Source organism: Amblyomma mixtum, chromosome 1 (assembly GCF_055824585.1).
Source record: "Amblyomma mixtum isolate Tamu chromosome 1, ASM5582458v1, whole genome shotgun sequence".
Classification (NCBI taxonomy): Eukaryota; Metazoa; Arthropoda; class Arachnida; order Ixodida; family Ixodidae; genus Amblyomma; species Amblyomma mixtum.
In genome coordinates, this window is record NC_143012.1 from 110012265 (window position 1) to 110035150 (window position 22886).

Here is a 22886-nt window from a genome sequence, read left to right on the forward strand (position 1 = left end):
CAACCGCACCCTTACGGATATACTCGCCTCCTACGTCGCTCCGTCCCACACAAACTGGGATCGTTTTGTTTCTACTGCAGCTTTTGCACTCAACACTGCGGCTCAAGAAACAACGCATGTCACGCCGTTCTCAGTCGTCTATGGCAGAACGCCCTCCATCCCTCTCGACGCGCAGTTGGGCCTTCGCCATCCTACTGCGTCACCGACTGACTGCGCCCAACGACTTCGTTCCGCCCGCCTCAACGCTCAGCGCAACCTTCTCACGGCCCATGCGCGTGCGCAAGTGGCCAATGCTGCAGCACCACCACCTCCCTCCTTTCGGTCCGGTGACTTGGTCCTCGTTCGCCGCACCATCCGCGCGACTGGCCGTGCCGCGAAGCTCTTGCCCCGATTCCGCGGCCCTTACCGTGTAGTTGCACGGCTCGGCCCCGTTACGTACCGTCTAGAAGACCTCCCCGAGCTTCGACCACGCGGCGTACACCACATTTTTCCGGAACATGTCTCCAACATGAAGAGCTATGTCTCCGGCTCCCACCGTGATCCCGACTTGGCTCCCACGTCCTCCCTAGTACCGCCCTCCCGTACCAGCACCAGGCCTCCCTTCCTGAATGCCGCCCCTTAAGTGGAGCGCTGCTCCGTGAACGCAATCCCAAGTCCCGCGGTGCGAGAAGCCCTCGCACTTTTCGTACGGCGAGGAGTCGCCTACAAGCAGCCCCGGGATCTACCGGGACCGTCTCGTGTCAGACGACACTGTCATCACGACGTGACGATGCCTCCTGCGCACCAAGCTGCGCCGGTGCGATGAACCTCAGCCCGGGCTCATCGGGACGAGTTCGATGCCGCCTGCAAAGCGAAGCACGCGCTAGGGGTCACCAGCGGTGTCTCCCCCTCTTATCTTGGAGACCGGAAGAGACTCTTATCTTCCACCTCTCCCCCCCCCACCCGCCCCGGTGGAAAGATGTAACGGCATACGACCTTCGCAACCAAGAGCGCGCTGCGGTATACAAATAAAGAAGAGGCGCGGCGCGAGCGCGAGGGGAGAGCGCGCGGCGCTAGCGCGTGAAGCAGAGAACAAAGGGGAAAACGCCGCGCCGGTTATGTCTGAGTCTCCTGTGTCTGAGTCTCTGTGCCTTTCTCTGCGCGGGCCCGCCGTCCCGTAACAATATAGGTCAAACTGGAAGGTGTATCAATGTAAGATTACAGGAGCACAAGAGGGGAGGGGTTCTAACTTTTCTGTATATTGCAAGGGATTTGAAGGCTGCTACCCTTTCCTTTTGGCAGCACACATTTTGGCAGTAAATTCAGAGAAGATTAAATGGTAGATTATTGAGGCTAGACACACCTTACGACTCGGTGACTAATGTGCAAGTGTGTTGTCTATCGCACTAACACGCAATGAGCTGGACTATCTCGATCAGGGGAATGTTCAGGGCCATTGACTCATGTTGTCATGTATGCTTATCTGTAATTGTGTGGTTTGTGGTGTTGCTTGGCTTCTTCATGTATTCCCTATTCACTTCAATAAACTATGGCCGCGACTCAGCGACTGTCTTGTCTCTTGTCTCGTCTTTCGCACTGGTAGATTCACCATGATGTCTCACCTCTGCAGAAATCCAACACATTTTCCTCTTCACACTTGAGGTTCAGTGCATAATAAAGCCAACACCAGTCATCCGCAGGAAAAGTTCATGGCTCCATTAACACCGCCTCCTGCTTACAAGACACAGTGCGGCATTCATTGTAGATTCTACCTGCAACACAGAAAGCAAAGTTTTAGTTTGAGTGGACTAGACTAGGAAAGCAGCACAAAATATCTACAGCCAAACGGCCGAGCTGAAAGAAATAGAGGGTAGCATAATAGTGAATATACTGATATAGTTTTGTGTAACATCTTCTATTCATATAAAATGTACACTTTTTTTTCTCTTATGCTGACGCCTGGGCACACTATTTTGTGCACTTATTGCATGGGCCCGAACTAGCAGCTTGCTAAGGGCCCAGATGCTTTTATCACCCTGTTTGAATAACCTTAATCCAAAGTGAATAAACTGATACTGATATTGCATGCAAGATATATGCATGATATATTGTGATATTCAACACTGCTACCATTGGCTTAGCCAACTATTTATGCATAAGAAAAAATGCAGTATCACATAAATACTGATACAGTACTATTAGTGTTAATATTAGCAGTGCAGGTTCAATGAAAAAAAAGGGGCCTAGTGTTAGCTGCCATTCCCACAGCAGTCTTGTGACCAATCGCCAGTTTAAAGGAAAAAGGAATGACTGAAAAGAGAGAGAGCCAGTAGGAAGGAAGACAGGCATAAAAAAAACATAAAAGGACATAGGATACAATTGGCAGGCAAAGTTATTTAGACAGCAACCACAAAAGAAACATTAACACCCAAGTAAAGATGTACAAGACCAACCAGACCATTGTGCACAGTGGATAACTTGTTAACCTCATTTAGCCCAAAATATATTTTCATATATACTTGTGCTATAAAGTGATTACATTCATTAATAGCATAACTGACCGATTGAAACCAAAACAGGGATGAAGGGCGGTGAATGAGCCCTAGGTGTGATGCTTTTGCCTTCCTAGTGGGACACAGAAGGATCATTCAGTCGAACATCGGGTCTCTGAGATTAATATGTAGTTTAATATTAGCGGAAAAATAGAAGTAGTAACAACAAAGCAAGCAATGTAGCTGAACATTGTTCTATGCACATGAGAAAAAAAAGCATTATGAATAACCAAGTATGCAATGTTTGTAGCTGCACATTTCTTCATACACGTGTCTAAAACATATGCGCATGATTTGCCACAAGATAGTGTCTCGTTTAGATAGGGTACCTGCTATGGCAGTAGTGCACAATCAGGCTGGAATGAAATGCAAACAGCGCCTATGAACAAGACAAAATATTAAGGCGAAAGCCTTTAATGTCTCATCGTTGTAAGCAGCAGTTGTCGACAGAGAATGTCACGCTTTTCAGTTGGTCGAAACGGTCGTGACGTCACAACAGTGACGCAAATTTCAAACGGGGCCAATGGTACTTTGGCTAGTAACCATGCAACCAATTGAAGGGACCATATAGTGATGCTCCAAGTAAGTGGGACTGAGCTTACTTAATTGCTTAATTACCCAATTAGCCTAATTAACTTGTCTAGTCAGGCTATATAAATAAATAAAACCTAGTAAGAAATTCGTCGAGCTCGGGAATCGAACCCCGGTCTTCGGAGTGCGAGACGAGCATGCTATCCTCTCCGCCATGCCAGCTCGATGGTTTGGAATGAACAAAGGCACGTCTAGTGAATACGGTGTCTTCGCTCACTGCCATCCTCCTCCCTTCCCTTCCGGCGAGGTTTAGGTGTCCACCGAGATATGAGAGAGAAATACATTTCCTTTCCTCAAAAACCAATTTACCGACTAGCGAGGTGTAGAACCGAATGGGCGATGGCGTTCTATGGACTCCCTGGCAGCGTTGCAAGACGCTCTCGCGTTCCACTCTTAGAGGCGAAGCTTAACATCTTGAGCACACATCAGTGACCACACTTTAGGTGAAAAAAGTGCACCCCCCCCCCGAATTCTGACGGGTGTCCACCGAGATATGTGAGACAGTTACTGCATAATTTTCTTTACTCAAATACAATTTTCATTTTCTTGATTACGGGCTATCTTCGTCTTTCTTCTTTCACTCCCACTTCCTCCGTTCCTCTACGGTGCGGTTCAGGTGTCCACCGAGATGACAGAGATTTACTGCGCCATTTCCTTTCCTCAAAAATCGCTGCGTTGAAACGGCAAGGCATCGCGCCGAACGGGTGGTGGCGTTCCGTGGACTCCATGGCGGCGCTACAACACGCTGTCGCGTTCCACTCCTAAAGGCGAAGCTTAAGCTTAATTAGCGGTTAATTAGTATTCAGGCATTAATCGGAAATTAACCATTAATTAGTGATTTGTCATCACTTAGTAATTAGTACTCAATTACATGTGACGCCACCAGTGCCACAGAAGCACTGAAAGTGGTGCGGAAAACGCTTTCGCCTCTACGCACTTTAGACAGTCAAAGTGCCCCCTGAATTTTTTTTACCTGTGTGATATCAGCTTGAATATGCAGCTAGCCTGATTCCTGTTTCTGGTTAAGAGATCTACCTAATACACATATATGAACCCTTTCTAAATGTATACCTCGCTGAAAAGTAGAAAAGGCTGTCACTTCCAACACCAAGCAGATATGTGAAACCTGTAAGAACTCCTTGAAGGCAAGAGTCTGGAGACAAGCTTCTAGACCCACTCTGAAGGATGTAGATTTGGTGTTTAGTGTGGCACATAATTACTTCTGCATTAATAGCGAGCATGTAAGGCCAATACAAGGTGCTTCTGAATTTGGTCGCCTAAAATTTGCTTGGGAGAACGCAAAATAATGCTAAAGAGCAATCTATAGACACAATATTGCATGCTGAATAAATAACAATAAAAAAAGAAGGCAATGCTCTGGAAGCACCTTCAGTCATTCAAGACAAAAATGATAAGGCATGCTGATGCTGCTGCTTGAACAATAGAAAAAAGCGACTACTGCTTACTTACAATAAACGCTTTCTCTGAGCAAGCAATGAAAGAGAGCTGTAACTCATGAAACCTCACGTCATTCTTTTTACAAAAAAGGAATTTAAAAGGTTGCAATGCAAGAATCCCTGCCATAATAGTATTCTCCTCACACTTGGGTTGCACAAGCCAAGGCTTTTAACAGCATGGGTTTTTGCATGTGTTCATTCTGAAGCATTACCCGGTTGAAGCGACACAAAATATTTACTCCCCCATGAACCTGTGCGTGTAGCATAATCACAGAAAATATTTTTTACACTGGACAGAAATACAACAGCACAGTGGCGTAACTGACACACAACAGGCTTCGGGGACAGTGCAAGACAATGATCTGAAATCCTACACAACAGACCTGCGACATTACAATGGCTAAATCCTTGATAGTAGTATTTAACAGCCATCTAAATGCTCGTGCGCAACAGGTGGGAGCACTATACTGCGAAGCAACAGTAAACCTTTGCACTAGTCTAAACAAAAGTGCGCCTCATTGCGACTTCCACTAAACTTTTTTGCTCCCAGTGCAACAAAGCAAGTACACAGGGGGCTCGAATGGCAACGATACGATGTGTTAGGCTATCATGTCATCATCTTAACATAAACAATGCATGTGGTCTCTGTTCCGGACTGCCAATCAGCCTCGAGAAGACAAAGATGCTTATAAAAAAAGAACAAAGCAACAAGCTCTCAAACCTCACAGTGAACATAGAAGTAGCAGAACCATGTAACCTAGCCAATAGTTCGAAGCTAAGCAGCAGAAGAAAATATGTTAAGGCCAGGACTGAGCAAACAGAAAATCATGGAGCGAACCTAAAAGCAGCAATAAGCAATGAGAGTGGAGTTGCCTTGATGTTCATTGTCAATACCTACTGCTCAAAGTAAAGGAAACCAGGGTATAAGAAATACAGCATTTCATATTATGCTTTGAGCAAATGCAGTGAGAATGAAACAGACTAGAGACTTGTCTTAGAACATTTTCACTCTTTACTTTGCACCAGAGGAAAATAAATTTGTGTGCAGTTCACCTACTGCTTGGCACTGTCCTGGAAGGAATGGATCCAGGTCTCGAAAAGTCTACAGAGAGAATACTGATGCTGCATGTGCATTTTTCTCTAGACTCCCTCGTTTATTCCTTCCCTTAGGTTCAGGAGCCCACCGAGACACAGTTACTGCCCCATTTCCTTTCCTCAAAAACCAATTTTAATTTCATTTCTCTCAACTGTCCTGAAATGTGTATAAGTTACCAATTTTTTTAGTGCCTAATTACATACTGTAATTTTTGCAAGGAATATGAGATTGATGGACAGGAAAAAAAAGTCTGGAATGGTACCTTAGGTAACTTTGCACCTGGACAAACAGCTGACCCACTGGGCGTCCCCAAGGGCTCTGCTGCGAGGCGTCCCTAGCAACAGTAGCCGGTTGTCCAGATCCAAAGGAACCACGCGAATGATTACCGAAAAGTTTAAGGACAGCAGATGCATGAACACAAAACAGCTTTTCAGCACTGTTGCAGTGGGATGAACGGTTCCAAATCTCGACTATACCTGGTAATAAATAAATTATCAGAAGACCATCTCGAGCGCAGAATGATCTCAAAGCACATTCGACACGCACTACCAACATGGACAGCCTGTGCTTAATTGAATCCAAAAGTTTACGCTGATCCACCAATGTTACTTCAAATAGAGACAGAAAGCGCATGCACGTTGTGCTGATGTTACCGTGAACATAACATGCGACGAGACACAGGATTACTATAGAAACAAAAAACCGCTTTCAAAATCTGATAACAAATTGCTCACCTTCTCGCAAGTTCACCAAACCGGAGACGATGCCGTGTGGTTGCCGCCAGTCACTCGCGATGCACAGAAACAATAAAAATGCAATTCCGCTGACTTTCCTTGAGCAATTTTCAGTCGATTAAACTTCAAACTGTTCGTACCGACCACCGTTCACCTCACCAAGCATGTGTGCACGGAGGAAGCAAAATTTACGCGGGCAAGTCAGCCGCGCAAAACGCCGAGCACGATGCCATTTGCAGAGCTATGGCATAGGCTATGGTGGCTAGCAGAGTTGCACGGGAAATTCATAGCGTCATTCGCGTATTCGCATCCATGCTTACATCTCTGACGCCGCAAAAGCGCACCACCTTGAAAACATATCAGATGTATTTAATTTTACCGCAGCTTTTTTAGCTGACAATTTTAATGGTGTTACATATTAAAATTTTCTTTTCGTTTCATGAGCGTTGTTACCACAAGAGCGCAGTGCATGCAGCTTGGCCGTGACGAGTCGAAGCGCTAGCCAAGCCCGCAGTCGGAACCATGTGCGGATTGTGTGTGGTGTTGAGTAATAGCCTCCTCTATTTTTTCTGTGCCTGGTCAAAGGCTGCTGAAGCGCCGTCTGACTCCGCCGCGTTTCTCCGCGGGGCGGCGCTGCCAGCCCAGGATGGATGGGCGTGCGCGTAGTTGCGGCCGGCTGCAAGGGCTTCGGCAGCCGCGGAATAAATGTGGCCTTTGCCTACTCCACAAACGACCAACTCGTCCTAAGCCATTACCAAAAGTATATAAAAGCAAACATTCGGCAACACAAAAACGACGTCCGCAACTATGCAAGAAAGCGCGCAGTCCTCTAACCGAACATTCCTTAAACACACAATCAACATCGACGAAACCAGCACACTCAGAGCCGGAACAATTTAGCAAAAACGCGCCTAATCCTTGTGCACTGAAATGCGCAGCAACCCGGAATAAAGCGGCGCTAAAAACAGATTTCGAATTAGCTGAATGAAGCCCGGCCGGCGACAGAAGCAGACGGCCTGCACAAGGCGCCGAAGAAAAACAACAACACAAGCGCTTGGGATGACGACAAAATCAAACGTTGAATGCGTCAAATACCTCATTGCTAAAGAGGGGTTCAAGTTTGTTCTGACCAGAGAGTTTTCTTCGGACCCCATAGAGTCGTTTTTTGGCTGGATTAAGGCGGTCTGCAGGAAGCAATGATCAGACAGATGCTAGAGCGGTACTCGCTGGCGTAGAGAAGACCTTAAAAACTGGGTTAGTGTCTGCTTCCCAACACAGCAACGTAATAGAAACGTTGCTTTGTGGAATCTTTGCATTGTGAAATCTTTGTGGCCGTATGGCTGCGCTCGGGTGGACGTCAATGAACGATAAGACAAGGAAAATTGTTCTCGGCATTTGCTACAGGCCACCGGATAGCGACTCATCCTTCTGTGACACGCTTGGCCGTGCCTTAAACAACATCAAAAATAAATTTCCTAACTCCCCTATCTTTTTATTTGGGGATTTCAACTTACCGAACATTAGCTGGCCCTTACTCTCAGTGCTCAATAGGTCATCTTCTAACGATTCAAAACAATTCCTTGATTTAACACTTGACCTCAACCTACACCAAGTCATTACATGCCCAACAAGAGAAAACAACATTCTTGACCTACTCCTGACAACTTCCCCCGACGACGTAAAAGGTATAACCGTTCTACCAGGCATTAGCGATCACAATCTACTTCACATCCGCCTTTCTTTACCCATTATAAAACGGTCCTCATCAAAAAAAGTAATCACCGACTACAAAAGAGCTAATTTCGATGCCATCAATCATGCTTTATCTGAATTTTACAGCTCTTTCCAGACTGCTTATCAAACTCGCTCGGTTAATACCAACTGGGAACTTTTTAAGACCACTGTCCTTTCGTTGAAAAATGAGCACATTCCGTCGTTTTGCGTAAAATCCGATTCTAACAACGAATGGTTTAACAGAGAACTGAAAAGGCTTGTTAATAGGAAAAAACGGCTTTATAGAACTGCTAACTTGCATAACCGGCCCGCAGCGTGGGAACGGTACCACCAATGCGTGAATGAATATAAGGAAAAATTAGCCTCCGCCAAAAAGAAGTTTTTTTCTACCGATCTACATTCTATCCTCAAATCCAATCCGAATAAATTCTGGCGCATTCTTTCCCCTAAATTACGAACGAACCGAATTGAACTTTTAGACGCTGATCGTGATCCAATAGACAGTAAAGAGTGCGCAACAATTCTAAATAAATATTTTTGTTCAGTCTTCTCCCCTGCTGCTTGCAGTCCGAATATTTCCCCTCCCACCTCAACAATGCCCATGCCTCAAATCACAGTCACCACGACAGGAATAGAAAATCTAATCAGTTCTCTTAAGACTTCTTCATCATCTGGCTGTGACCACATAAACAGTAAACTCCTGAAAAACACTAGTCTAGTCTCAAGCCAGATACTGCACCTAATATTTACACAATCATTAGAATCCGGAGAAATCCCCGACGACTGGAAGATAGCCGAAATCATACCAATCTTTAAGAAAGGTGACCGCACAAATCCTTCTAACTATCGCCCTATTTCTTTAACGAGCATTCCTTCGAAATTACTTGAACATGTTATAGCGTCCAATCTAATGAACCATCTGGATTCAGTTAACTTCTTTTATCCTCACCAACACGGTTTCCGTAAACACTACTCCTGTGAAACGCAATTGGCTGAATTCACACATGACATACTTCGCTTAATGGACGACAACTTTCAAATCGACGCCATCTTTTTAGATTTTTCAAAGGCCTTCGACCGTGTTCCGCACTCACACCTGCTCACAAAACTTTCTTCCCTAGGCATTCCTGACAATCTTATCTCCTGGATTGAGACATTTCTTAACGGACGCATGCAGTTTACCTCAAGCAATGGTTACCACTCACCCCTCACTAATGTTACATCAGGCGTCCCCCAGGGCGCAGGCTTATCACCATTGCTATTCCTAATTTACATAAACGATCTTCCAGTTAACATAAACGCCAAGCTACGACTATTTGCAGACGACTGTGTCATATACAGCCCCATTCGTCATCCCACTGACAGTCACCTCCTGCAAAAAGACATTGATGCAATAACTACATGGTGCAACCGATGGCTCATGCCCTTAAACCTTGAAAAATGTCAACTCTTGTCATTCTCTCGCAAGCGCACTGTAATCCAGCACACTTACAACATTAACACGGTTCCGATTGCTCCAACAACATCCTACAAGTACCTTGGTTTGCATCTGACATCGACACTATCTTGGGTAACTCACGTCCAAACGATATGTTCCGATGCCTCTCGTGTCCTAGGTTATCTCCGGCGAAACCTGAAATCAGCATCTCCAGACGTTAAAAAACTGGCTTATCAAACATTCGTCCGCCCCAAACTTGAATTCGCATCATCTATCTGGCATCCATCCCAAGCATACCTTTCCGCCGAAATCGAGGCCATACAAAATCGTGCCGTCAGGTTTATCACCTCTGAATATTCCAAAGAAGTTAGTATCACTGCACTCAAACGCTCTCTTTCCCTCCCATCACTTGAATCACGCCGCATAATTTCACGTCTTTGCCTGCTTCATAACTTCTTCCATCATCCAGCCTCAAGACACCCACTTCTAAAATCCCCGATAAGAACTTCAAGTCGCCTCAGCCATAGCCACCCCATAGCCGGTATCAAGACCCGTACATTAGCAATGAATAGTTCATTTTTTCCCAATGCAATAACACTCTGGAATGCCCTACCTAACGACATAGTTTTATGCAACGATTCAAAATCTTTTCGTACAGAACTGGCCCGTCATCTTCAGAATAAGTGAATTCCTTGTCATTTTTTAACACGTGTTGATCACTGACTTTCATCTGTGCTCGCTGCCGCAAGCGAATTTTTTTCTTTTTTTTCCTTTTTTTCTTTTTTTTTCTTTTGTATGCTTTCACTGCAGATGTAAACCCTTTATCTTTTTTTCTTTATTTTTTTTTCTCTTTAGCTTTTGAAGTTTGTTGTGTGTGTTCATTGTGCGTGTGTTTTTTATGCTTCTTTTATATGAATTGTAGCCCCCTCCTTATGTAATGCCCTTGGGCCTTTAAGGATGAAATAAATGAAATGAAATGAAATGAAATTACTACCTTATTACAAATCTTCTCCACCTTGGGGGATTCCCCTAAATATTTGGTCAACACTGTTCCCACTTCGAGTTATAGATCAATTCGCTCTCGCCCTACCATAAGCTTGCCGTCCCGGTTAGCTCAATTGGTAGAGCGACTGCTCCGGTGTGGCGGTGGTTCCGGGTTCGAACCCCGGACCAGGACGAATTTTTCTTTAACTACGAAGTTTCTGTGAAAGCTGTATAGCTTTCCTTTGTGGCCGTATGGCTGCGCTCGGGTGGACGTCAATGAGTAATTACTACCTTATTACAAATCTTCTCCACCTTGGGGGATTCCCCTAAATATTTGGTCAACACTGTTCCCACTTCGATTTATAGATCAATTCGCTCTCGCCCTACCATAAGCTTGCCGTCCCGGTTAGCTCAATTGGTAGAGCGACTGCTCCGGTGTGGCGGTGGTTCCGGGTTCGAACCCCGGACCAGGACGAATTTTTCTTTAACTACGAAGTTTCTGTGAAAGCTGTATAGCTTTCCTTTGTGGCCGTATGGCTGCGCTCGGGTGGACGTCAATGAGTAATTACTACCTTATTACAAATCTTCTCCACCTTGGGGGATTCCCCTAAATATTTGGTCAACACTGTTCCCACTTCGAGTTATAGATCAATTCGCTCTCGCCCTACCATAAGCTTGCCGTCCCGGTTAGCTCAATTGGTAGAGCGACTGCTCCGGTGTGGCGGTGGTTCCGGGTTCGAACCCCGGACCAGGACGAATTTTTCTTTAACTACGAAGTTTCTGTGAAAGCTGTATAGCTTTCCTTTGTGGCCGTATGGCTGCGCTCGGGTGGACGTCAATGAGTAATTACTACCTTATTACAAATCTTCTCCACCTTGGGGGATTCCCCTAAATATTTGGTCAATAGAAACGGAAAGGCAAGCACTTGGAGCACTGAACAGTGCACAGAAACTTGCAGTCACCCAGCGCGCGGACGACTTTCCACCGGAGGCGAAAAGTCTCCTTGAAGACCTTCTCAGGACACAGAAAAACGTTGCTGCCAGCGCCAGACACTGCAGCACTTGCGATGTTAGGAGGTTATTTGGCTCGCGTCGTTCAAGAAAAAATTGATTGCAGCAGCTGCAATGCTCTTCTCACGCGACCAGCCTCACCTGCTCCCAGTGACAGTTTGATCCGTCTTCAGGACAGAGGAGGCCTCCTTTATCCTTCAACGCAGTTTTTGTATGTTCTGTACGCCCTCAAGAGCTACGTCGAGGTGTTGCTCAACAAAAGACGGTTGTTATCAAAACCCCTGCAAGCTGCAGTCAACAATGCAGTTGAGGCTCTTGCAGAACATGGAGCACTGAAATGTGAGCTTGCGTCCAATGACCACCACAGCCAGCTTCTGAAACTCATCTGCGGAAAGTTTTTCCGCCCTGTTTTTGCGAACTATGCCTTATCGGTGACGGACAGGAACGATGTAATGAAACCGCTGACATCAAAGCCTCTATCTAGAAAGATTTTGAAGTTGTGAAAACATTTTTGCATGTATGTTTTATTCTATATACGACAGTAAAATTTTTTCCATTCACTCATCGCTCACAAAAATGCTTCCTTAATGTTTCTGCTTATATATTGGGTCAGATACGACCTATGCTAAGAATACGTGTTTTGTACAAAGAGGCACAGTAACAATTACCGTCGATATAGCTGTAAACTTAGGCATTCATCTCGGTACTGGAGCAACGTTCGATATGTATGCCCGGCCGCCGATTTCATATTTTCCTTGATGAACAGCTTTTACTAAAGTACATGTGCACATGGCTTAACAAAAACAATTTAGCACTTTAACGATCGTGTCCGCACATCAATCTTACTAAACGGAGAGTAGTATACACAGTAGCAGAATTGCGCGCCGTCTTTTACGCTGCGTGCAACTCCTGCCGCGTCGTCTGCTCCATCCTGGGCTGCGCGCGCCACTCGTCGGCAGCTTCGCGTACTAGCACGAACGGCGCCTAACAACGGCGTTTCCCGCGATTGAGCGGGCATGAAAAAAATAGAGGAGGCTATGGTTGAGTGAACAGGTGCTTTAGAACGGTTTTTGTTCTTCCGTGTTCGCTGCGTGCGTCCTGCGCGCTGTATTGTCGTTACGGTGTGTGTATGTGTGCGGCCCGTACGCCGCATTGGAGTGTACAACCGCTTGCTGTCCCATGCGGCATCGATGCATAGTAAAACGACCGTGCAGAATGTGCGTTACAATGCCAGTGGCCCTGCACGAAAGAGGAGACTTGAAGCCGGCGGAAAAGCTGCTCACCCTCGTGGGACTGCAATACTCTGGCGAGGAACAGTCGACACGCGTTTCGGTGGATGATTGCGTTTATCAAGCTAAAAAATTCAGCACTGGCCAATAGCACTGATGAGCTGCTGCTGCATCATGATAAACACCTGTCTAAAGTTTATTACAAGCTTGTTGGGTGTGAACGTGGCCTTGAGTGATATTCGTCGAGCAGCGGCCCTCAGGAGGTGGAACCAGTCGATACCTGAAGACGATTACTGTTTGCCCGCGCCCTGGCGCCTCGCTTCCAACCGCATGCGTTGGCGTTATTTATATCTGAATTTCACACGTAGTTGAACTTTCGCAAATATTACAGCCGCATCTTTCAAACGTGCCGTGTGAAGAGGACCCTTTTTCATATTTTTTTGATGGGAGGGGGTGGGGGAATGAGCGGCTGCTCAAATGTCATTCTTTATAATTTTGAGCTTATTTTCCATATATGTGCCAGGTTGGCCCATTCTTGCCTCTTGGTTGCATGTAAGCAATGCATTTATTGGGCATAAATTTCTTTGCTGTTGTATTGGCACAGGGTTAATGATTCTGATTGTATTGTGGTGACACATCATTGTATGCACTCCTTGCAGAATGTCTAAGGGGGTAATAAATTACTGAGCAGAGAGTATACCTTGTGATAAATGCGAGGAACATTACTGATTTACTTCACACTTGGCATGTTCCGTTGTCGTTAGTGGTTGCAAATGCCTTGCCTGCTGCTTTCCAGTGTAGGGGCGAGAGGCATGTCAAGCTCTACTTTGCAGCTTTTTTCTGTCCACTCTTTACTGGTCAACATGGTAAAATAAACTGAACATAATGCATGCTTGCTGAGACTTAGCTTAGACTACAGTTCATTTATTTACTCTCAGGGCCTATCAGCGCCAAATAGAGGAGTGGGTGGCTAACAAAAATACATGTGTAATAGGCAGATTAGTTAAGGTGATTATACACAGCATACTATACTTGAAGGCGTCGGATGCAGTGATGGACGTGACGAAGGCAGAGAAGATGTGACAGTTGGAAACGTAGAAAAGTAGAGATCTGCGTGAGCTTACACATGACTTAAGGTGAACACTAGCAAAAAATTAAGAAGGTGCAGAAGACTGAGGTCAGAGTTAAAGCTAGTTTAACAAAGAAAAGAACCTCTCAGCAAGCCAAAATGAGCACATGCAAGCAGTTACGTAAACATGGAACATAAAACTTTTTGGATGGAAGAAAAGCCAAGGCACATTGCTCATTGTGACGTTGCTTAAAAAGTGGGTGTCTAGTTGTTCACCTTCATATCCGGTCCTTCCACACCTAGCAACTGAAATGCCATCAATGAGGAGCATCTCCAATCACTCTAATTGCATGGGAGGTACACATCTCCAGATGTCAGAGGCTTGGTGTCTCATTTTAGTCTAGATAGTTTGGTAGATGTAAACATTACCACATCTAAGAGGCATGTGGTAGCCTTGCAGGGGGTGTATTTTGTAAGTCTTACAGCATGTTGTGCAATGCTGGCATGTTTCATTATTTACATTGCAGTAATATGTTAGCACAGGCGAGAAAGTTTGTAACTGAGCAGAAAAAAAACAATATTCATGCCATGTCTTAGCAGCATTCTTAGTACCATATAAAACATAGTGCGTATAAGGAACTCCTCATTTTTTTTAAATAATTTTTCTTTCTGAGCACTGGTTTTTTGCAAGTTAGCAGGGTTCTACAGTCTTCTTTGGCTGTCGACTGGCCCGCATGTTTGTCAAAGCTGCAGAGTTCATGATGGGTCATGTCAGTGCAAGCTAAATAAAGGTGGATAGGAAATTCACGCTTCCAGAGTACATTCCAGAAAAAACAGCTATTATTTCCTAGTCAGGATGAGGGAGCAGCACCGACGGTGCACATCCTCCTTGTCACTACAGCAATTATGGCTGCTCACTGCTTTTTTGCAGCGTTTCATTTATCCGCAGGAAGACCAGGCATGAATGGCCGGCTATAGGTACCTAATAAGTTGAACATTGCAATTAGCAATATTTTGTTGTGCCTGCGCTTTTGTTATCCGTGAAGGAGTTAGCGTTTTTGATTGATGGTTGTGTAGCAAAGATGTGACTGCTACATTGCACTTCATTCACAAATTTGTTTGCCCATGCTTTTGGCTTTCTCAGTGGTTCGTTTCCTTGTCAAACGGCAGACGGAAATTCGGCTTTCACCTTGTTTGTAATGTTTGTATGTAATGTTTGTAATGTATTTTCAGCTGGTGTTCAGTTTCAGTTTAGAGAAGTTGTCTAACCATTGTCTGTGTCTAAATTTTTTTTATCTCTTGACCTCATTAAGCTGCATGTCTAAATTATTTATTAAATGCATTTATTAATTATTACCCTGTCATGTGGTTAGCAACATCGTGAAAATATTTTTTTATGAAGTCAACGTTCTTCTTTTAAAGTTATAGCAAAGTAAGTCCTTTGCTATTTAATGTTGCTCACAATTTGTAGCAATCCCTCAACGTTGAAGCAACATTATGCGTCACTTGGGTCTAATTTGATTATCACCCCCCCTCGGATCTTCACCTTTGCACATGGGGTTAATCTCATTTTCGCCATGCTAGTTTGTGGACATTGTTGAACAAGAGTAAACCACACAGCTCGGAAATGGGACGTCATGTGGTGCCTAGTCCGGGGGCCAACAGTTACGGCGAGTAATACATTTCAGAAAATGCATAATACGGCCAGCCACCTTCACGAATGTGTTACGGATGGACCCTCCATTTCAGATGCAAGAGAGCAAGCGTTTGTTCTGTTATGGAGAGTTTGTACGTAACATTCACGGATTTTTTTTGCAGTGTGAAGCATCGCCGTCTAATCGCCGCTTCTTCATTGACGACGAAGCGAAGTCCATCTCTGCGATGGGTCGCGCTTGAATTTTTCGAATGTGCGTTGGAAGCCATTGGTTGACCCCGTCGGTGCACGAGCGCTATTCGCGTAAACGCTGGCCGTGCTCGATGTAGAAAAGCAGAGCAGCGACATGCGAACACGCCTCGCCATTGCCTGCCATGCACACGCAGTGAGCCACCAGGACGTCTCCGTCGCTGTTCGCGAAGATCCACACCTTCACGGGAGGAACCGACAGGCTTTGTGAATGATTGACCTGCGCAGATAATAAAGCAAGCAAATGCTGCGATTAAAGAAATCGGCACCAAAGGGCTGAGCGCTCACCTGGGTTAAGACGATGACAGTGTCCTGGCCGACTTTTTTCAGCCACGGCTCCTTTACCCAGCCACTGGTGACATAATTATGAGCTTCCAGCGATTTGTAAGCCTTCAGTTGCTTGCGAGTGACAAAACTCGTCCTCAAAACGAGATATTCGTGAATGTCGCACATGTTTACGCGGGGCCACAGGTCGACGTCCATCGCGCAGTCTCGCGCGTCGAGGGAAAAGGGATCCACGCCACAAGCCTCGATTTTTGCGGCATATCATTCCCTGTCCGCATCGCACAAACTAGCCAAATAGGCTGAGCAGTCGCTGGGTCCAGGAAACCTAGCCGCCATCGCATCTGTGGCGAGATAACAAACGCGCACGGACGGACAGCAGCACACGCACAGATAACCGACCGACGCTACTGCACCGACGCCCGGAGAACATCAAAATGGCGTCGAGTAGGTGGTGACGTCGCTCATACGTCACATGAATACCTCCTATACTTTCTAACAAAATGCACACAACTAAAACATTTTAAAAAGGAATCACTGCAATTGTTTTCTAATGCTTCTGAAACACAAAATATGTCTTAATTATTTTCCTCTTCTAGTCGTGTTTGTCCCCTCATTTCATTTTGGCGCTTTAGTTCCACCACTAATTTGATGTCGCTAGCACTTGGTTCTGGACCGCATTCAGGCTCCGGCTTCGCGACCTATTTCAATTGGCCTTGTGGTGGACACAACGGCCAATACTTTCATAGCAAGAAGAGAAACGCTTGAAGTACGAATGGGGAGTGACAGGCGTGGTGTCGTAAGCCGTGGGTGGCGTGACACGACAGGAAGACTTTTAAGGCGGAAGCGTTTAATGCCTCATCGTTGTAAGCAGGAGCTGTCGACAGTAATGTCACGTTTTTCAATTGGTCGAAACGGTTGTGACGTCACAGTGCGCGAATTTCAAATGGGGCCAACTGTACTTTGGCTACTAACCATGCAACCAATTAAAGGGATCGTATAGTGATGCTCCAAGAAAGTTTTACTGAGTTTAGTTAATTGCTTACTTAACCAATTAGTCTAATTAACCTCAAACCAGATAAATAAATAAAATCGAGTAAGAAATTGGCCTAGCTTCGATTCTGGAGTGCGAGTCGAGCACGCTACCACTCCGCCATGCCAGCTCGATGGTTTGGAATGAACAAAGGTGCGTCTTGTGAATACGGTGTCTTCGCTCACTCTCATCCTCCTCCCTTCCCTTCCGGCGAGGTTCAGGTGTCCACCGAGATATGAGAGACAGATGCATTTCCTTTCCTCAAAAACCAATTTACCAACGAGCAAGGCGTATTTGTCCGCGTTTCAGATTGGTGCAAATTGTCGTGACGTCACCGTGCGCGAATTTTGACGGGTGTCCACCGAAATATGTGAGACAGTTACTGCGCAACTTCCTTTCCTCAAATACAATTTTCGACTAGTGTCTACTGAGATATGTGAAACAGTTACTGCGTAATTTCCTTTCCTCAAATACAATTTTCATTTTCTTCATTACGGCCCCTCTTTCTTCTTTCACTCACACTTCCTCCCTTCCTGTATCGTGTGGTTCAGGTGTCTACCGAGACGACAGAGAATTACAGCCCCATTTCCTTTCCTCAAAAAGCGTTGCGTTCAAAGGGCAACGCATCGCGCCGAAAGGGTGGTGGGGTTCCTTGGACTGCGGGGCAGCGCTAAACACGCTGTCGCGTTCCACTCCTAAAGGCGAAACTTAAGCGTCATTAATTGGCCGTTGATTAATGCACCAATAGAATGTAAAGTGAACAATCGCGTAGCAGAATGCAGCTCTCAGGCTTTCGCCTTTCAACACTTTAGCCGCTAAAGCTCCTCGTAATTTTTTGATTTGTCAGAGGATAAGCGAGCGAATAAGCGACAGCGCGGCGCTAACCTGCGAATGCCTATGTGGCCGCGACTTCCCTGCTTCTACTATTCACGGGAAGGCACGGTGCTGTGTTCGCTTCGCTGACGAGCGATTACGGCGAAACGCTGCAACCAGTACGAGCTGAGCCGTAGTGGAGGCACCAGTAGGATTCCTCTAAAGCCATTCATGTGGTGGGGGCCCCCTTCGCTCTCGCCCGCGACTATTGTCCGTCTCCCCGGCCGGCACCGGAGCTCCTGCCGGGTAGACGGACAAGAGAGAAGGCAGCCGGCTCTGTGGTGAGCTGCGAAGCGTCTCTCCCAGAATGGCACCACAAAGAGTGGAAGAATTTAACCTTTTCCCGAGGTGCTGCTGCAAGAAAATGTAGACATCTCACGCGGATAGTGAAAGTTCTCCTCGTCGGCCTCGGTCAACGACTAGTCTTCTAGCAATACCGTAATTCATTCTAAAAGCTTCTCTGGACACCGCGACCCCGCGGCCTCGGGTGCGCCGTACGCAGCCCTTCCTCGGCTTTCCAGAACCTCCCATTCTTCTTACCCTTCAAGGCGCCCAAAACTGGTTGCTTTTCCCCAACGTCGGTACTTGCTAGAACCAGAAATGCGTTTTCGAGCCCCTGCTACCTTTTTTTTAGCGTTTGTACTATCCTCCCGTCCTTGTGCATTTTCTCCTGGATGGTCTAGACACAAAGCACTTCCTGCTGTGCATGCAAGACGCCCCGCGCACCATGACCATATTCACACTTCCACATAAGATACATGCTTTGCCCAGCTTAGAGGCCTCGGTGTTTGGTTCTGAGTAACACTGTATGGCGGGTAATGCATTCCCATCAGGCAGAATTAAAATATGAGAAAATTCATCGCAAGCTATTTCCTTGTATTCTCCAAGTAAATTACTTCTATACTAACTCCTCTCTTCCGAAGTGACCAAAAGGTAAAACAACTCAGTCAGTAAAAATGGTGAATGCAAAAATACACAACTTTTGTGCGGATGCCGCAGTGACCGGGCCCCACTGCACGCGAATACTGCATCTGCGCTCAGCGAGGCGCTCGATGCGCTCGCGTAACGCGCACAGAAACGGGGTGCCACGGCCGGGAGTCTGCAGGCGGCTAAGGGCGGCACGGGAATCACACAGCAGAGCACATCTGGGTGGTGGCGGAGTAAGAGTGAGCACCAGGTCCAAGCCCAGGCGAAGACCCAGTAGCTCCGCCGTGGTCGAAGAGCCTAGGTAAGCCACTGTTTGCTGGCGGTGCAGCTGGAGGGCGGGGATGGTGGCCGCTGCGGCGAGCGAGCAGTTTTTGCTCACCACGGAGCCGTCAGTGAACACAAGCAGATGGTCGCGCAGTTGCTCGTAGATGACGGCTCCGGCTAGCTGCTGCACCGCACATAGTGGTGTGCTGCGTTTTCCCGCGATGCCGACGATCTCTCGCTGTACCTCCTTCGTGAGGGGGCAGGGGGAGCAGAGGCCGTAGGGGGGCGTGGCGCGCGTCAGCTGGTCATATTCCTGCACTCCCGCGCCCATTCTTGAGCGCGGGTATCGACGAAGGCGCTGCAGGAGTTCCCCGCCGTCTGGTGCGCGGTGAAGGCGGTCGATGTGGTGCAGCGAGCGCTGCGTGGCCTGTAGCTGCAGCGGCCACGCGCCCGCTTCGGCCAGTGTCGCCTCGCATTGCGATGCTGCACCTCCAGTCCCTTCCATGATGGTTTGCGCACCGTGACGAGGGGCAGCGCGTAGAGTATCGCCCCTGAGGTTGCGGCGTTGTAGAGGCGCAGCGCAGCCTGCTGAGAAATCCCCTGGCCCCGGGCGGTGAGCTTGTGCACGGCGGCTGTAGTCCTCTTCATCTGCTGGCAGGCCCTGGTCGCCGCGTGGCGAAAGGAGAGGCGCTGGTCGATTTCCAGGCCGAGGTACCGCACGGAGCTCTTCCACGGCAGCGGCGTCCCAGCCAACGTGAGCGGCGCCAGGCGGGCGCATCTGCGAGCTCCGCAGGCCATGGCTGCAGACTTCTCCGCGCAAAGCGCCAGGCCGAGGCCCCGCAACCGGTCGCCGATAGCGTCAAGGGACCCCTGGAGGTAGTCTCTCACGCGGGAAGCCTCGCCCGGAGGTCCCAGGCACCACAGAGCGATGTCGTCCGCGTATCTGGAGATGTACACGCAGTGCCGGTTGCCTGTGGGCAGACAGCCCGGCACCGCTGACATCGCCACATTGAACAGGAACGGGGACAACACCGACCCCTGCGTCACGCCTAGATCCACCAGGCGTGGCTGAGAGAGAGCCGCTCCCACGCGCACGCGAATGGTGCGCGTTGAGGAACCCCTGCACATAACGCAACAGACTACCGGCCACGCCCGCCTCTTCCAGCCTCGCGAGGATTACCGCACGGTGGACGTTGTCAAACGCACTCCACACGTCGAGCAGCAAGAGCAGTGCTACCTGCCGCGCCGCCGCGGCGTGCTCGAGTGCGGAGACAACGTCCGCGATTGAATCTGCCGCGCAGCGCATCCCGCGAAACCCTGTCTGACGCTCGTCGAACAAGTCCGCCTCCGCGGCCTGCGCATGCAGGCGTTGGAGCGCCATATGCTCCATCAGCTTGCATGCCGCCGACGTTAGCGCCACAGGCCGGTATCTGCTGAGCTCCGTGGGTGGGCGGCCTGGCTTCGGTATCGTGCAGACGACCGCTGTGCGCCACTACTCAGGTAGCATCCCGCGTTCCCACACCAAGTTGAGCTGCCGCAGGAGGACTTTACGTTGCTCCGCGTCCAGGTTGCGCAGCATCTGGTAGGTAACCCCGTCTGGCCCGGGCGCTGAGCGGCGGGTGCAGTGGCGCAGCGCGTCGTTCAGTTCCGCCGCAGTGAAGAGCGCGTTGCACGGGCCGTCATCCGGGGCGGGGGAAGAGGCCCTGGCGTCAAAACTGGGGCGCGATGTCGTCACTGCACTGCTCGCGGGGCACTGTGGCGCAAATCGGTCAGCGAACTGCTCAGCCAGCTGTTGGTTTGTTTGGCCGCTCGAGATGGTGAGAGCGGCCAGGGGCTGAGGGTTCGCCTGAGGTGTAGTGATGCGCCGCAGGGTGGTGAAGAGCCGCCGCGAGCTGCGATCCTTCTCCATCGTGTTGCAGAGAGAAGCCCACTGCCGTCGATAGAGCTTGTTGGAGTGGCGTCTTGCCGCTGCGTCCAGCCGATTATAGACCGTCCAGTCTTCTGGCTTGTCCGTCCATCGCGCCCTGCGCTCCGCCTTGTCCCTTTTGTCGCGCAGATCGAGCAGCTTATTGTCGGGTGTTGGCTGACCTGCCCACACCTCTGCACGACGCGTGGCTGAGAGGGCGCTCCGGACAAGACTGCTGAAGTAATCGGCGCCGGACGCAGCGGCGGCGTCCACCTCTTGGCGCAAGCGGCCCCAATTCACGATTGCGTACGTACGCATGGGGCGCGCCTCTTTAGCAGTGGGCTCTATGGTGATGGAGAAGTCATCCGAGCCTCAGAGGGATGGTGCACGACGCTAGGTCGCCTCGATGCCGCTGGACGCGAACGCGACGTCGATGCAGGAGCCTGGCGATCCACGCGTTCGGAAGGTGGGCTGGCCAGAGTTGAGGGGAGTGAGTCCCAGCTGCGTTGCTGTGTCATGCAGGTCGTCGCCGTGCCGGTCGTTGCGCGCACTGCCCTACGCACAATGATGGGCATTGAAGTCACCAACTATGAGCTGGCGCGGGGCACAACACGATGACACTGCTCGAAAACACAGCGCGTTCCACGCCACAGCTGGGCGCACATAAACACTGGCCACTGATGTGTCAACACCCCCACGCGCACTGTCACTGCCACGCACTCCTGAACGTCACTCGTCGCCGCCGCCGTGCCGACGAGCGCGTGCTGGACGTCGCGCCACACATATTTCATTTCATTTAATTTCATTTATTGAAGCCTCAAGGGTCCGTGGGCATTACATAAGGCGGGGGCAAGAACAGTGTGTAACATCATATGGTATCAGCTCAACAAAAACAAAAACTAAAAAGCAATGAAACGAAACAGAGCAAAAAAAAACCATTCAAGGAGACAGTAACACAGGATCAGATTATTTGATGAAGCCGAAGACTTCACGTAAGACACAGGTGATTCGCTAATTCAGTGCGGAAAATTGCTCGATCTGTGCAAGAAGCAATATTATCAGGCAGGGCATTCCATCGGGCTATTGCATCTGGAAAGAATGAATCATTCATAGCTGATGTGCGGCCTTTCATGGGAGCTATGGGATGAGTGTGGTTTAGGCGAGGGGATATTCTTGATGGCGGCTGCAGCAAAGGATGCCTGTTAATAGGGCGGTAGAAAAAGGAATGAAGGAGGCATAGGCGTGATACGATGCGACGTGATTGGAGACTTGGCAGGGAAAGGGCTCGTTTTAGTGCAGTGACACTACTATCACGCGAGTACTGCGACATGATAAACCGTGCAGCTCGATTTTGAACGGCTTCTAATTCATTTGTAAGGTATGCTTGTGAAGGGTTCCAGATGGATGAGGCGTATTCAAGCTTGTCTGATAAGCTAGTTGTCTGATTTCAGGTGGTGCTGATGTTAGGTTCCGTCGCAGATAACCAAGAGTGCGTGAGGCCTGGGAGCATATTGAATTAATATGAGTGACCCATGATAAGGATGATGTCAGGTGAACGCCAAGGTACTTGTAAGACGAAGTTCGGGCAATGGGAGTTGAATTAATATGGTATGTGCAGTTAATAGAGGTTTGTTTACGAGAAAAGGACATGAGTTGGCATTTGTCTATGTTAAGTGGCATGTGCCATTTTTCACACCATGATGCAATTGTGTCTATATCATTTTGTAGCTTAATGGTGTCTTCAGGGGCATGGATGATGTTATAAACGACGCAGTCATCCGCAAAAAGTCGAAGTTTGGTTATTGTGTTAGATGGGAGATCATTT